The following is a 17,317-nucleotide window of genomic DNA, read 5'->3' as shown; positions in this document are numbered from 1 at the left end:
TCAAACTTGAGTCTTATGCCTCATTTAAAGCCGTTAGTGGACTTGGCCTCTGAGGATCTCCGTCACATGTCCTATATGCAGTGGCAGTCCTCATTTTATAGATCTAAAGCAGGCAGCCTTTGATAAGGAGATATTTACCAATTTGGGGGGAAAATTATCAGTCTCCTTAAGAGATTGTTAAATCCTTGATTGGGTCACTGGCCTGACTTTGGACAAATGAAGATGGAAATCTGGTTAAATTGTCCTAGCACAGTCCGCCCCTGCTGTGCTTGCTTGGCGGCCCAAGGGGAAGGGAGGTGTCCTGGGGCAGGCGTCGAACCGGGTGAAACGTGGACAGGACCCACCAAAAATCTCTGTTGAAACAACAGCCCCGTAAGGACACACCACAAATATTCTCCTTGCTGGAGTGGTCCAACATAACATCTCTGGTTAGAGCGTGGGGTCTTATGGTTCCTCTGCCATAGATATGACTTTCAAGGTTTAAAAGAAACCTGAGAACCTTTCTGTAAGATTCTGGCAGCTTTCTAAGCCATGACACGTCAAGCTCTCCTGGCCACTCAGTATCCTGCAAACTGGAGAACCTGCCCTTCTAGTCAGCTTCAGGGGAGAAGGGTAGTCCCAAAGCAGGCTGCCCCATGGCAGGGTGCTGTGTCTGTTGCTGCACTAACAATCAGTGTGCTGCTCAGATACTTTTTTGTGGTAGGCTGTAAAAAGTGTTTCTCATCCTCCCGCCTCCTCCCCCACCCTCATTTTGCTTATAATTGTTCTGGAAAAACAAAAACAGGCACTAGGAAAAACAAAAAGAGGAGCAAAGCTGTTCTTTGTTCAGGCCACATTCATACCATCTGTTCTGTACCTATTTAAACTGTCAGAGGAAGGCAGAGGTGCCCCTGCATTTCAGCTGTGCTCCAAATGAGTCCCAACAGGCTTTGTGTTTTGGAGGCTAAACCTTGCTAAACAGAGGACCTCTGAGAAGAAAAATATTTTTGAGTCCTGTGAGGCAGCAGATGCTGTCGGTGATTGCTGGAAAGTGAAGGGGGAGCAGCGACAGTCTTTGCAGCCAGGCATTCTCCCTGCTGCAGTCCCTGTGGTTGGAAACCAGCCGGCTGGTGTGGCACAGGGCTGCAGCAGAGAGGGCAGGACCAGCTGCACACAGGCATGTATTCTCTAGGGAAGCTGCTTGTCAGCTTCTCAGCATGTATTTCAAGCTACTTGCAGTTGATATGAGTTTGGATTACTTCAGCTACAGTATCCCTAATTGCTCCTTGCAAGTGAGCTGTAACCTAAAGCAGATCTAAAAAGCCCATTCCACAGGGTCCGTCTTTGCAATATCCCTATTAGCAAGGGTTTCTGTATTACTAAGAGAGACAGGAAGGAGCGGGGATTGCTGCATGGTTGTTTTTTGGTGGTTTTATTTTTTTTTGTTTTGTTTTGGTGAAGGCAAATGAACTTTGACAGGCGTTAAAACAAAAAGACAAAGGAAAAACAGTGAATGATTTGAAGGTCACCTGAAGTGTCCTCAACACAGCTTTGAAGTGAGTGTTGGTTTTCTATCTCAGTGCCAACCCTGAAGATGTGTGTATGTATCTGCGCACTTAGTACATTCATTAAAACAAGAGCTGAATGAAGATTTGGATCTTGTTTTAAGAATAGTTACACCAGAAGCTGAAAAGTAGAGTCTGTCCTCAGGCACACATGGCTCTCCTACAGCTCTGCCGCTGTCTCTGCTCCTTGTTTTACACTCTTGTTTTACATGGTCCCTTGCTCTCTCTAGGCTGTCTCCCCCACCGCTCGTTAATTGTATTCTAGCTAAACAAGCAGGTTGGCACTGTTCAATGGCTGTGAACTGAAGTTCTTGACGTGTTTCAGAAGCAAGAACACATATAACTTGGTTTTAAATTACTTCCCCTTTCTTTTCTTATGAAGGGCTAACCAGCCCTTACAGATATATGAGCTGCTAGGCTGCCATGTCAAAATTTTGTCAAATATTGACTTTCTAAAGGTGAAATTAAAGTGCTGTTGAGAAATCTGCATAACTGGAGAAGCATTCTTTGCTCGCTTTGTCTGTCCTAGAAGGCATCTCAAACATTGCTGAGTTTCTAACTGCCCCCTTCTGTGTACATCCCACTCCCCTGCCCCTGTTTTAACACACGGTATTTTTGTAGGCTGATCTCTGGAGTCTTGTCCTTTGTATATGTGGAAGCGCTGATTTTATGAGAACTGTTCAGACACATTTGCTATGATTAAAATTCTTAAAAATTATTTTCAATAGACTAGCGTGTGCTTTTCTTTTTAATACAAAAAGTAAAATTGGCTGGGACATTCACTCATTGGTTCCACTGAGAGCTTTAATAGAGTTGCGCAGTAATAAAGGAAGACTGAGATCCTCAGCCAAGTTTTAGATGGGTGGAGGTGACTTTCAAGTGGTCCATCAGAAAGCCACTTTTATAAGCCTGTGAAAGAGAGGGAGAAAAATGAATGGGTTGCACTCCCTTTCTTTCCCTGGGCAACTTTACAAGTTTGGTACAGCTTTGGCCTTGACTTGGGTGCAAGTCCTTTGGGATGGGAGAGGTTGTGACATTTCCCTGTAATGTTCTGTGATTCTTGAGTGTACATGTGCTCACACATACATGTGCCTACACTCATGCGTGTAGGTCTAGAGATACTCTCTTACCTTCTTATCAGACACACTTTCTTATAAACATGAAATTAATGGGCGACTGGTATTAATGAATGTAAATCCAATAACTTCAGAGGAGCTCTGAGGATTTACAATACCCAAGGTGAGGACCAATAGATACAGATAATTTTTTATAGTCAGCAGTGTCTGGTGTTTAAATGAGTGTATTGCTGTGAGCAAAAGTGCAGCTCATTTTCCTTGTAAATCTTTCATTTTTAAACCTGGTTTCCTATGGAAATGAGACATGCACACTCATGCTCTGTGTCTGTGTGTCCCTTTCTGTTGACCTTTCAAACCAAATTTAACACAGTGGTAGCCATCTAAAAGATGATTAAATTTCTGTTTTGATGATGTGTAGGTAGAAGAGTAGAGGGAAGAGAGAGACAGATTCTGTATGTGCCAAACATATGAAAAAGCTACAGTGTAGACTTGAATCTTATTAGAAATTAGAATGACCATATGGGAAATGCTCCCCAATAAATGACTCAAGCTGAAGAAAAACTTAAATTGGAACTTGCAGTGAACAATGAGACAGCAGTGCACAGGAAATTAGGTTTTATTTTTGCTTCTCTTCATCTTATTCCTTTTCTTTTGAAATGCAGCTTCTTCTAGCATTTTATACATATATTTCTGTCTTGAGTGATGAAATATGGTGACACTGGTTGCCTGTATATGGCCCAGGGCAAATGGAGTTTGCCACCACCAAAGGCTGAATGTTTTCATTAGCAGTGCTGTGATACAACTTTTATGACATTGGTTTGCATTTAGTGACTTTAAGCAAGGGTCACCCATTTTCACTGTGATGGGACAAATACCGATTGGCAGAACCGTAGAGGAGCATCATCAAAAGCAAATGCCTGGTAATGGTGTGTTTGATTTTTTTTTAATGTCAAAAGCAATGCAAAACCATGCAGTGCTCTGTCATTTATGATAGCTTAGTAAATATGGTTGTTTTCGCTGGAATGAAATAAGAGTGTAAATTAGGTTTGTCAGGTGAGGTAACATGTTTTTTTAGTTGAAGTGATAAACTGAGAAAAAACACGTGAGTTTTTGTGCCCACAGGCTCCTCTTCAAGCCTGCAATAAGAGTAGCTTACATCAAAACTAGATACAGGCAGATGTCAATTGCCCTGAATTTGCTTTAGTTACGCCACTTCGTTGGAGTACTGAGGGAGTAAGGGAGATGTGACCTGTGGAGGAAAGAGGAAATTTTATTGAGAGTCAGGAAAGCTCTTAACCAAACACAAGTAGAGAGTGAAAGAGGCAATTTCACCAGTGAAAAATTCAAGTGGTTAAGGGAGAAAAGGCCTGAGAGAGACTTACAAAGTGGCATGAAAAACTGATATTCAGTAGATCCCAGTCTAACAGATGACCAAATCTCAGAATCTAGTACAGCTGTTAATTCCCAGGATAGATGGAAGCATTCTCAAATAGCAATGGTTTTTCTTCCCCTATGCCACCAGCAGGCAGGCATAATGGACATTTCCAGTGTCTTTAAACTCAATAATACCAAATAGGATTTCTGAGTAAAGCTGAATAAAAAGGAATTTGATATTTTTAGTTGTGTAAGTCTCGTATAAGGGAGATTTGTTCAAAGATCTGATGCATTGCTTCAGTGAGTAAAAGCCTTCTGTATGTTACCTAGCTAACTAGAGTAGCTTAAAGAGTGCTAAGCGCTGGAAAAAACACTTGTGTAGCAGAAATTGTGTGTCAGCAGTTACTGCTTCAAACAGATGGAGAATGAGAAGGGAGAAAGAAAGAAAGACTGACCTAGGCTTACCTGGGGGTCAGATAACCATTAAGAGATCCAGATTTCCCTGAATCCTGCACTTGTATCTGTCTTAGGCTACACTGCTGCAACCCAGGGCTGCATCTTTAATGTGAGAGTCATACATGGCGCCATGAAATGCTGATGAGCATTTGGACAGCAGTAACCTGCTCAGCTACTTGTGTAACAGTCCTTGTATGGGGCACGCAGGGAGACCATGTGGTGTGGGATACTCTGCTGAGTATGCCTTTTGGTGTGATGTTTCCATACTTTTCAGAGTACCAGCAAAATGGGGCCACCTGTAGCAATTCTGCTGCTGGGATTTCTCTGTGTTGCCCATGTAGGAAGTTGGGAGGAGGCTCCCAACAAGATGTGGAGTAAGGCAACAGCAGCACACAAAGGTATGAAAGATGTTGTCTCATCAAAACCACCCCTTTACTGCCAGCTGAAGGCATTATAAAAGATTGCTGGTAGCTCAAGTCTTATGCAGGAAGACAGGTTAAATAATCACAGTGTTCCTCATGGCCTCCTAGGCAATGAATCTGTGAAGCAGTGAAGTGGGTTGTTGCTTTCACCACAGAGGAATTCATCATGGTAGCCAAATTAATGACTGCTTTTCAAAAGTTTCTCCTGCTATCTAAAGGACTGATTTGCTACCTGCTGTTTGTTATCTGTGGCATTTTTAAGCTTCACCCAAGTAAGTATATTGCTTTGTGTGTTTAATGCCAGAATACAGCCTTCCTAACCTTGATGCTGTTCATTGCATTGCTTTCTTCTTTTGCTGGGCTTGATGATGATACTGTAACAGTGTACCCAGCCAAGAGCCTGTTAATTAGTTTCCCTTGCAGCTACCTTAGGGTGAGTTCCCTCTGCGCCTTTGAACGGGCATGCTCGCGAAGTTGACCTTGTGGTAGGAGCAGTAAGGCTGCGATGCTTTGTTGCTATGGTAGGCTGTGTGGTCTGTGAAGGTGTAACGTAAGGCTCTCTACGGCACTAGGGAAGGTGAAACGAAGCAAATGGGTCAGAGGAGTGATTGCAAATGAGCTTGTCAAGGCCTAACTGGAAGGCGTAGTACTGACTAGCTGATTTGCTTTTGCTGTCAGCATTAAGCAAATACATACCCTGAGCTGGGTTTAGTCAACAGAGATTATTGCCAGTGCTATCCTGATCTGGGGTTATCAGTTACATCTTTTTGTGTGTGTGTGCTTCTGTCACCTGCCACAGGCTGAGAGCTGTGGAGCAACAGGCAGAAGGCTTTCAGGGCAGGGGCTGATTGCAAAATGCAAGGGGTTAAATTAATCCTTCAGGAAACCTTACTGAGTGGAAGGTTGTTGGTTGCATACCCTAGCACATCTGAAAAATGTATTAGTAGTATAAATACAGGGGCATAGCTGACAATGGATATGCAGTGGTTTTCACTCTGAGTCTATTTTTTACCACCGAGTATCAAGTCTCCTAACTCATATGAATTAATTTGAGCCTTTTATCATCCTTACATATAGCTTTCACTGCTGAGGCACCAGAACACTTGGTACTGTCTTCAACTCTGATGTGTCCAGGACAGACTAGAATCCCCAGATTTCATCAAATGAGACATCTCCTCCAGAGTCAGTGAGCCACCTCTGCATCCTACCTGTATTTGGGAAGAAATACATGAACAAATTATGATAATAAAAAAAAATAACTTTAAAAAATATATAAAACAGGGGCTGTAACTTGGGTCATATTCAGCTGAATCAAAACACACAAATAAGTAAACAAACCAATGTTTTCATCCATTGCTGCCCTGGTTAGAAAGGCAGGACAATTGTCTGTGGCAGGCAAGCAGCTCCCAAGCTACTGTTCAGCTCCTTCATGTCCTCAGCCTAATTAATCGGTCACAGGTGCAGATGGGCACATTAATTGCTCCAATGTATCACTTTTGACCAGTCCCAGTCATGCCTACATAAGGGGAACAATGCAACTTGTGCAGCCTTTTGTGGTGGCTCTACAAGAAGGGGGGATAAATCATGAAGGCCCAGTTCTGCCACCTCTATTCTCACGGAGTAAGATGGCTTGTAAGGAGAGATGTTTGAAGCACAGGGGCTAAGGGTGGGTAAAATACTCTCAGCATGAGTAAGTATTACTGAACAGCAGATTAGCACACTGTGCCAAGCACTTATCTAAAATTGTTTTCCTCTGCTTACACCCTGAGATTCTTGTCTCCAATTATGTTTGTTTTGTTTGCTTTTTCTTTTGTCTGTGTGTATTCAAATATTGATGAGAGAAATTTACACACAGAACGAAGGATGGATAAGGTCTGAGTAGCACAGTAAAATAAAAGCACTTGGGTGGAGTTCAGCCATTAAAGCTTAAGGCTATATTTAACCTATTACTGTCTTCAGCTGGGTTTGAAGTACAAATGTACCTAGGCAAGAAAACAAAATTACAGTGGTTTAGTTAGGAGTTCCCTCTCCAGGAAGAGCTAGAATAAGCACAATGTAGCCTGAAACAAGGCCAGATTCCCCTGGGACATACTGAGCAGGACCTTGTTGAAACCAAAACAGTTGTGTGCTATTACATTAAGGCAGATCCCCTTTGGCATGGGTTACTGAAGGCAGCCTGCAGGCAGACAGCCGGTCCCAAGGCTGCATTGCAGGCGTGTGCAGCAGAGTGGAGCGACCCCAGTAGGACCAAATCCCCTCGTGTTGTGTCTGGTTTTACTGGGGCAGCAGCTGCTGATGTGGCTGCTCTAGCTTCATCCCTCTCCATAGGTGAAACCACATCTACCCCTTGGTCAGATCCCTCCAGCCTTGTCCTGTCTCACAGCTCCACTGCCAGCCCTGCTTTGGCTACTCTCCTTGATGTGCTGCTCACCAGGGGCCATTTTAGTGTTGGGTCTGAGAACAAACTCCTTTCCCGATGCCTGGCTTTCCTCTAGGAGTAGATCTCTGTGCTTCTCCCTGGCCTCCTGTGAGCAGCTCTCTGTTAGCCTCCTGCCACGCCGTGCAAGGGAGGCTCTTATCTTTTCTCCCAGAACTGGGAAGTCCTACGTCTGCTTGGCAGAGTGTTTGGGCGGAGGGAGCAGGGCTGGGGTGTTGGGTGTGCTACAGCCAAAGCAAAGGGAGCGTGGAGGCAACTGCCAGTGCAGGAGAACTTCAGTTAGGACCCTTGACTTGTCCTCTTCCACCCCAGAAGCTGGTGTGTTTTACCAGCAGTTTGGTAGAAGCAAAGCAGAAAATCGGGCTGTAGGTGTTTTTCTGTGGCTGACAATCTTCTGCCCTAAAAAAGTATTGCTTTGCCTGTGTTGAGAGTCAGTTCTGAGGGGAGGGTGAAGATCTGAACTTCCTCTGCTGGCCTGCTTGGAGATTAGGAGGTGACTTCTTTAACATATGCAGGCACCTGAACACAGTAGGGAAGCTAACAGCAGCACTATTTTTTGACCTCGCTGATAAACACACGGCATTTTCCAGTGCCTATAGGCAGAATGTTGAATGGAACAGCTCGCTGCTGGTGCCGAGCACCCTCTGAGATGCCTGATTTCCGTGCTCTGCTCACACGCTTTAGGCCCTGGCAGTCAACAAAGTTGAGGGCAGACAGAAAATTTCCCTGCAGGGTCAGATGGGTGTTGGTGTTCCATCTTTTTATGGGCAGAGAGGTTCAGCTGCTGGCATCACCTGCACACATCTGCCAGACAGGCTCAGACACCAGAGACCTGTCAGGTGATGATACCTCCTTCTGGCTTTTTACAAGTGCCCCATGATTCGGCTTTTGGAGGAGTGATGCATACCTGTAGCATTAGGATATTTGCATGAGACTGGGAATCAGGCTAGATGCTCTAGTGATCCCTGCTACCTTTAAGTTCTATAATACTGTATTTTTTGAGATGTAGCATAGGCTACTTCTGTGCACCTAAAAGAAAAAAAATCCCACTACCAATCCTCTAGATTACACCTCCTGCAGACCTTGTGCAGCAACTATTTTAAAATACCTTTTTAAAAATATGTTCAGGTCTTGTTTTTAAATGAAGGCTTTGACCTTGATCACTTGAGAATACATGGCTGAATTCAAAATGTACTGCTTAAAACTTGTTTAAAATATTGCCATGCATTATTTAATGCAGAAAGACATTTTAGAATATGGTTTATATGAAAACAGATATGAAATTGAATTGTATATTAATGTATCAAAATCAAAACTGTACACTAAGAATTAAACCAACCCTTTCATTGGTTTGGAAATTATGTAATGGTTGATAAGTTCAAAGGCAAACAAAAATAAAAATTTCAGACAAACATGGTTTTGTCCTTTGGTAATGTAGGTATTGGTATTAATGAACTGTTCCTCTTGTATGCGTGTATGGTTTTAGTCAAACAGCAGGTATGATGGAGGTATCATATCAGAACTGGATTGTTAACAACTATTCCTTGAAAGTTTCTGTGAAATAATAATAATAAAAAGGCACAGTCAGGTGCTCCTTCACATTTATCCAAGATCTATATGTAAATTCAGAAATAGTGCAAGCTGAAGCATAATGTTTAACTGTGCTTGTGTATATATACACATGTATGTGTGTGCATATATATATGTGTGTGTGTGTTTGTTTAACGATATTTATATCATAAAATTTCACATGTCATTCCCTAAGAAGCCTTGGGAGCACAGAATATGTTTTTATAAGCTTGTAGAAAACTCATAAGGAAAAGCTTGCAAAAATATTTCAGCTAAAATAATAATAAGGTTGGAGATTTTACTCTTCTGTACATTGTACCTCAACATGCAGCTTTTCAGTTTTGCAAGGAGCGTTCTCTGTGATGTGAATTTCCTATGCAAATTGATCTATATTATACACTGATGTAATATAGGCATGTGAAAAACTGGAGAAACGCCTCACAGCGAAGTTGGGTGGACATTATAGTAGACCACATATTGCCTGGGAGTAGGCCAGTGTGTTCTCAACCATACTTTTTTGCCCAGTAGTCATGAGGAAAATATTTAGAGGGATGTAAAAGCCAAAAGTACAGTGAACTGTGGATCGATGGAGATCATATGGATCTGGTTTCTTTTTGCTGATTAGTTTTCTTTCTTTTTTTTTTTTTAAATTCAAAATAAAAAATGCATTTGTTGTCACTGCACTCTTAAGATGGTTGGTTTTGCTGCTATTCCTTTAAGCATTTGAAGGAAGCAAACACAAGTGGACACTCCTGAGTTCATTACCCAGTTTACAGAGCAACCGGGGTAGTTTCCAGTGTGTTTCCACTGGCAGCTGAAGACAAGTGAGGCTCTTGCCCTTTTCTGGTTGTTCTGTTGATTAATGAGACCTTCCTGTTTTGCTGCAACACTTCCTGGACTTTCTTATTTCAAGCTTCTCCAAAGTCCAGCTGCTGCTAGAGCACCACACGTTCACACTTACAGTCCATAACCCATCAAAAGCACTAGAAACACTGCAGAGGAATAATTTGTATGTCCAGATAAATCGCATAAATTTGAGCTGGGTTCTGAAAATGTGCAAACCGTTCTATGGGAGACCCTATGCTGGGGTGTTAGCAGGTGGCAGAAATTAGGCCATGGGACTTGGAGACAGGGAGGTTGCTTGGAAAAGTGCACTGGAGTAAATGCCCCTGGCATCACACGCATGTGCACGTAATCTAAACTGAATTGCTAGGATTTCTTCCAATATAGCAAGCTATGTGTCATATCTTTCGTCTTCCTCTCTGTGGGTCTTTCGCTTTTTTCCCCTCACCTGCAGTGCAACGGTTTATTTTTCTATGCTTATGGTTGCCATCTCATGCAGGAGAAGAAAATACATCATTTCCAGGGTAAACCTGCCCATGAAGTTTTGACCACTGAGCAAAATTGTCCAGATCGAGACTGAAAAACGCTTGTAAGTTAGAGGATAGGCTTCCTTCCACTGACAATTTCCAGAACAGAGATTGTCAATTGGGAAAGTGCTATGCAGCTGTGTTTGTTCCTTGGGAGGGTTTGGGCAGAGTCCTGAAAACATTCCATGGCTGTGGGGTGGGAGTGAATGAACACTGGTCTTCTCCAAAGCAGTGCTGTGCAGGGCTTATTTGAGCTGTGCTTGCAGCCTGTATGGTTTTGCCCCTGCCAGCTGGAGCTGCACAGCTTGTTTTCAGCCACAGGCACCTGAACTCTGTTCCTTTTGTAGTTTGAGCAGAGGAGCTGTGCTTAGAGCCCATCCAGAAAGCTCAAGGATCAGATAACACCTCCCGTTCCTTACTCGTAAATCATCCAGGAAAGATAGTGTTTACCTCCAGACTTAAGATCTGTTCTTATTAGGGTGTCTACAGATCGGACTGATTGCAAAAATAAGCTGTATGTAGAAAAACAAAAACACTCCTCTGGCCTTTCAAAGCAGCAGAGAAGCAGCCACCTAGAAACTGTCAGGGATGTGTACCTTTCTCTCCTGTTTTGAGCCAAAGGGCAGTTACTCTCCTATTAGCTTTTCTGTGAGCTGACTTTCTGTGTATTGATTTTATGACCTTTCAACTGCTGTCTGTCAGGCTTCTGCACTGACAGCTTTACAAGGGTCTGTTATATGGTCAGAGCTTGGAAAATGTTTGTATCTTTGTTCTTTCAGAGTCAGATGAGTTCACAAAATCCTCGGGGCTGGTTGATGATATTCTTTCTCACCTCCAGCAGCACCCTACTTCACAGGTCAAATCAATGCAGCTGCTCAGAGAACTGGAAGAATTCAGGCCACAGAATCAGCCTTTATTGTCTGTTTCTGCCCTTAGCGAAGTTCAGGGGAAGTTCCTCCAGGATCAGGGTGGCTACCTGTGTGTGTGTATTTGTTCATGCACTCATCTATGGAAAACTGGCTGTATGCCACTTATGTTGAATTCTGCACCTAAAAATAGCTTTGTGGAAATGGGAGGTTTGCTTTGTTTTGTGTTTGTTCCCTTATCCCTGACTGATTGTTTTTGTCTGCCAGCAGGAACAAAGCCTTGTTGTTTCGGTGCTCTGACTGGGATGGGTTAAATGGATCCTGTTTTCAGAAACTGCTGAGCCTCCAAGCCCTTGAGATGTCTGCCCATTGGAATGTTTCACCTTCCCTAGCCCAAAATGGTGGCAGTTGCCCCTTCTTCCCATAGCGATATTGGATTTAGTTGCAGCTTTCTGCAACTTAATAATTTAAGCCCACCTAGTTTGTGGCTGTCGGGGAGAAGAGATAGTAGATTACTCTTCAGATATTCATCTTGGCTTTTTATAGAAAATAATTCCACTTCTTTGCCAAGTGATCTCTCACTTTTGTTTGTTCTCATCCTGCTGACCATTCATCCTCCATTCACCAGGCTCACAAACAACCTCATTTTTCATACCTACTTCTCCATTTGTTGACACTTCAGGCTCCTGCCCATTGCTCTCCTTCAGCAACAAGCTCATTCGCATTCCATATTCAAAACCCACAACATGATTCATTGAACAGAAAAGTGCTTTTGCTTTGCTCTGTTTGTCTGGGACTGACCTGGAGGATGACATTATAAATGAGCTCTTATATCTGAATTGCTTTGTCCTGCTTAGCAAAGTCAGTAGAAAATGGCAAGGAGCTTTTGGTCTTGAGTGGGGTCAGCTGCTTCTTCAAAGTCTTTCTTCTCATTGATCTTATGTCTTTGCTTCCTTCTGTTGCATGAAGTGTATGAGTTTCAGTTTTTAGGCTTGTGAGGGAGGTTTTTGGAAAGGGCAGTTTGCTACACACAATTTTCACAAAAAAATCCACCAAACCCACGCAACAGAGCAGAGGTGGTATGCAGGCATGAAAAGAGGGGGATGAGCTGGACACTGGAAATGTTGTAAACCATGAGAATGCTGCCACTTTAATTTTGCTATTTCAAGAAGTTCCAAAATGTGTGTTATTAAGATAATTAAAATTAATGGCAAAATTCACTCCTCAATGGTAGAATTCAACCTACAAACTTCAATTAATGATCTGAATTATTTGTTGTTCATTCAGACCAATATTCCAAATCCAGATACATGACTACTTTTGACACATATCACCAAAAAGGAATAACCAAAGACTAGTCTTAATTTTTATCTTCCACATATTAATGTGCAAATACTGCCCCAGTGTGCCATCTGTTTTACTAGATCTACTCAGCTGTCTTTTAATTTCAGTCATATTCTGTATCCATGCAATCAAGGCCTCAATCAAGGCCACTGACTACTGCTGAAGTCAACATCAAGATTTATAGAGCTGCAAAATACTATGGCGAAGGCTAAGACTTTTGAGACATAATGAATCTCAATAGATATCATAATAGAGATTACCAAGTGCTTTATTATATACAGTAGTTATTGTTGTCATGCAGAACATTCCAGGCTGTGACATAAAAATCGTGCTTTTTTTAGTGTAATATCTGGAAAAGGAGTTTAAGTTTGGAATCTAGAAGAAAACTGTCCTCAGAAGTGCGATCAGAAAAGTTCACGAGCTTTCCTGGGACATGGTACGGTTCATTGATATGAAGGTAAGTCCAGAGTAATACAATTGGCTGGTAAAGAGCAAAGTTTGTTATACAAAAAAGTGAAAGATGGGAGTGGAAGTGACTAAAATCCTGCAAACATAGGTGAAACAGGTGTCAAACTTGTGGTGTCTTAATACTGTTGAAAACTGGGACTTTTTTGGTTTTAGTAAGTTACAATTAAAGGTATAAGCAGGCTTTAGTGGAGTAGAGCACTAGTCTTGAAAAACCACTGGAATTCAGAAATTGGAACCACTTTCAGAGCGGGTGAGGAAGGAGAGAGAAGGAGGATATAAAGGAAGCAGGAGTTGTTTTTACTTTGAGTGGTGAAATATAGAGAACACTTGTGACTAATTTACTGATTAGGTAACAGTTTGTGACCTATGCCACAAATAGCCACAGTGAAATTGTTAGAGTCTTCTGGTGCCTGCTGTTTCAAAAGGATTTTGAAAAACTAAAAAGGAAACATAGAGGAGATGAGAGCGAATGTTTTTCGAGGCCTTGGGAATCTGGTGTTGAAACAAAACTTAAGTATCTCAGTTTATTTTATCAGCAATGAGAATCAAGAAGTGACAGGTTTACAGTGCAGAAGTTCCTTCAAGGAGAGAGAGTAATGAGGTCTAGACAAGCGTGTGACATGATCTTGTAGCTGGAAGCTAAAATTACACTAGTGGAGACAGCAAATAAAGCACAGGTTTTGAACTAGGAGCTCTGCATAACAATGGAACAAAAACGCCACAGATTTTTTTCCCCCATCTTCCTAATGTTTGTGTCACCTCTTTGGAAAGTGTACTTCAAGTACAAGGCACTGGTTCCAGTACAAGACTAGGTAGGTGAGTGTTAATCACTTTTAAAATAGAGCACCATACTGGATCAATTAATTATTGCTTTTTGTGGCCTTCAGCTCTGTCAATGTATTACACTCACTCCTTTCAATCACAAAATATTCAGAGATCAGGATCATTCTGTATTATTTGTTCAGATGTAGTATCTTCCCTCTGTGTCATGAATGTAGGATATAAAAATGATAGATACTCTCCTTGTTCCTTTAGCATTCAGGTGTCTCTCCCATCAGCTCAGAGTTTAGGACTGAGATTGTGGATGCTGCTTTGTCATGCAGTCTGTAACTTTAATCACTGTCTTATAATTTAAATGTAGGATTTCAGTTTTAGATGTGGATGTTATCACAGAATTTGGACATAATGCCATCATTTCTGCCAGGCAGACATAGGCAGCATGTTAAACAGTGCTTAACTGACTGTGGTCTTTTTCATGGCTCATGCATTTGCTGTCATCGAAGTTCTAAACTTCCAGACCCTGGGCACTAACCTTGAGGCATCATTGTCCTGTGGTTAATGAATATAATGTGAACATTTCTGGCACAAAATGAGCAGTCATATTTTGTAGAATACAAACTCATTTCTATATTACAGTTTCTCTTAGAGGGGAAAAAATACGTCTCATTTCTGAACTGTATTCCTTCATTGCTATTATTTACCTGTTTATGAGGAGCGATACTGTAAAGACTGGGAAACAGCATTTGAAATTCTAGATGTAAAAAGATGAAAACAGTGGCTAAAAGTGTAAGGGGAGCACAAAATAGGTGTTACACTTACTTAGCTGGTCTTTGGTTTTGGAATTTAGAGGGGAGTCTGGGAATTTTTCCTTCTAGATGGGTGTGGGATAGAGATGCTCTTTCCCTGGCATGCTGGAAGTTAATCACAGGGGCAAAGGTGTTCTGGTCTCAGGTTTGGCCATTTATCACATGTTCTACTCCAAAGTGAAATCCAGTAATTTCATCCTCACAGAAGAAGATGTGGAGGAATTAGTGTACCAGGGTTTTCTGATCAGGGTGCTGTAGGAGAAGTCTTGGCCAGAGGCAGGTAGAGGAAACAGGCATTTTGGCAACAGGAGGTGAGTGGGAAGAGGATACAAGCATGAAGAGCAAGATGCGAGGAATGAAATCAGAACACAGAACCGCAGATTTGAGGGGTCAGGGCATTTCATATAACTGCTTTTTTTTGTCTGCTGGGATGAACATGGCACTGGCCATGCACTAAAGCAAGAGTGGTCAAGTCAATTCAAGTGGTGTCTATATAAAGGAGCCTCGTGAAGGTAGCCTGGCTGTGCAGCCACTGCTCTTGCAGTAATCCCGAGCACCAGGAGGTGCAGGCAGGTGGGAGCTGCCTGGTTCGAAGCCTTGAGCTGGAAATGCAGGGAGGAGCATGCAGAGACCTCAGAGTTGCATGGATGGAGTGGGCACCACTCAGGGTGCAGAGCAGCGCTGTGAACACGGTGACACTGAGCTGATGAAGACTACTGAGGATGTGCAAGCACTCCCGGTTTTGTCATGGGCTGCTTTGGCTGCCTCATTTTACAGCGTGACAGCAGCTCTTTTAAAGCAGTTTGTGTATGTGGGATATAACATGTTTTCTCCATTTCTGTGTGCCCTTTTCCCAGAAAGTAGGCATCTGTGACTTTACAGCATTGTATTGCTTGAGTCGTGCCACTTCCATCTCCCTTCTTTAAATTAGGAAGGTACAGTAACTGGTGTAACAGAGCTCATACATTTCATCTGGGAGATTTCTGATGTACTGGGAAGGAGGAGGGAATCTGTGTGTGTGTCTTGTTACAGAGCCAATTTGAGCCCAAAGGAAAAATTTCCATTGATTATAACACAGCTTAAATCTGGCCTGTAATACCTACTAAACAACAAATCATGTTGTGATCCTTTTAAGTCATCACTTTATATATATATAAAATCAGGGGAATTATTCTTATTTATTATCCCTTCCACTTAAACCTTTTGGGGATAGCAATGCATTCAGTTTTAGTGATAACAAAAATACTGCACTTAATGGCTTTGGAAAATCACTAGAAAAAAGGGTTTGTATATGGGATTGACTCAGTTTATATCCTGCTAAGTAGCTATTGTGGAACAGGAGCAATTTACTGAAAAGTTGTGAGGAAAACCATATCACAGTACTGACACGTAGATAGAAATACCAAGTAGCTTGGTATTTCACAGCTAAATCATGAAGAAAAAGTTTTTAAAGTAACACAATGTCAGAGGCTTTTTGTAACTTGTAGGATTATGTCCACTAGAACCCAATTCCAGCATGAGCACAATTAACTGGAATAGGCCACTCTGGGGACCAGAGGAGGAAATCCTTTAGTATTTTCAAAATTGGTGATGGAAGGAAAGTAGCTTCACTTTAGCTAAGACTGAAGCTTGTTTTTTCTTCAAGCCCAGATTTTACCTTCTCCACTAAGACTAAACATACTTGAGGCTGATATTCTGCAGTCTCACTCCTCATTATCATCTTAGCTCTCTGAAATTGCCTCTAACATTTGAAAGAGGAAACACAGAAAGAAATTCCATGGTAGAGTTCCTTGTGTCTTTCTCAGTATGTTCTATTTTTAGCATACACTATTACCTGAAATACTATTAGTCATAGAAATGTTTGTTGTGTTACAGTTAGTGTTCAATACAGTTAAAAAATAAACCTACCTGTATATTCCGGAATAGTAGAGTCTTCCTACAATATGAAAGCCTTGGTCATGTGTCCTCAGCTTTGCAGGACAGCTTGGGAGAGGATGACTGCTTGATGAGTTTCTTTTTCAAAAATTATTGTTTAAAACCCACAGGCATTGGAAATACTGAGATTACTGCAGCTAATCTCCCTGTATGGGTCTCATGCCATAGTAGCTAAGCACTGCATATTTCCCCCCCCCCGCCCCGCCCCAAGAGATCTGTTTTGACCTCACAACAAACTTGTAAGTCCCCTGCTCTCACTCACAGAGGCTGGGATACTGCATGAAAGTCAGCCCAGAAAGTCCAGGGCAAGCGGGCTGCCCTTTATCTCCCTGTTGGCTAAATGTGGATTTGTATCTTGATTATTTGCTGCTCAGCCTCCCTCAATACATAGATTAAAGCATGCTCTGGGTAAGTATCTATCTTTGGGGGGCAGCAGAAATGTATTTTTCTGTGGAACGGTCCTTCTCATTGGATTGTTTTCTGAATTGAACACGTGAAGGTGCCTCCCAGTTCAGTAGCAGTCTGTATCGGCTCCGTACCAGCTCTGTCGGTCCTTGCAAATCAATGCAGGTAGTGGAGCAAGAAGCACTTTCTGTGATGTAAAACCTCTCTTTGAGTCCAGAAAGACCTATCTTTTTCTAGAAAACTAGTACTCATAGCTGATTTTGTGTAGGTTCGTTAAAGACAGTTTCACTATTACATCCACACATCGTCTGTAAATTAAAGTCTTTTTGCACAAGTTTATATGACAGGAGAAGGGTCAGGTGGAACAGCACCGTTGCTTTTCTTTGAGTGGCTGCTTCCTAACTTCTCTGAGGATAAAGGCAAAATCTTTCGTGCTCACATGCTCTGACCAGATTCAGTAGATAC

The 17,317-nt window shown here is 42.1% G+C and overlaps 1 long non-coding RNA gene across 1 annotated transcript; it reads right to left on the bottom strand.

Moving 5' to 3' along the window:
• Nucleotides 1-3,230: 3,230 nt before the first annotated feature.
• Nucleotides 3,231-16,593, bottom strand: LOC130146395 (uncharacterized). The gene is made up of 3 exons (XR_008820896.1): nt 16,421-16,593; nt 5,944-6,080; nt 3,231-3,869 (listed from the first exon to the last, which is right to left on the bottom strand). It is a non-coding gene; the product is annotated as an uncharacterized LOC130146395 (long non-coding RNA).
• Nucleotides 16,594-17,317: the final 724 nt, after the last annotated feature.

The sequence above is a fragment of the Falco biarmicus genome, chromosome 3, assembly GCF_023638135.1.
Source record: "Falco biarmicus isolate bFalBia1 chromosome 3, bFalBia1.pri, whole genome shotgun sequence".
Lineage (NCBI taxonomy): Eukaryota > Metazoa > Chordata > Aves > Falconiformes > Falconidae > Falco > Falco biarmicus.
This window is presented reverse-complemented; position numbering and strand designations above follow the sequence as displayed.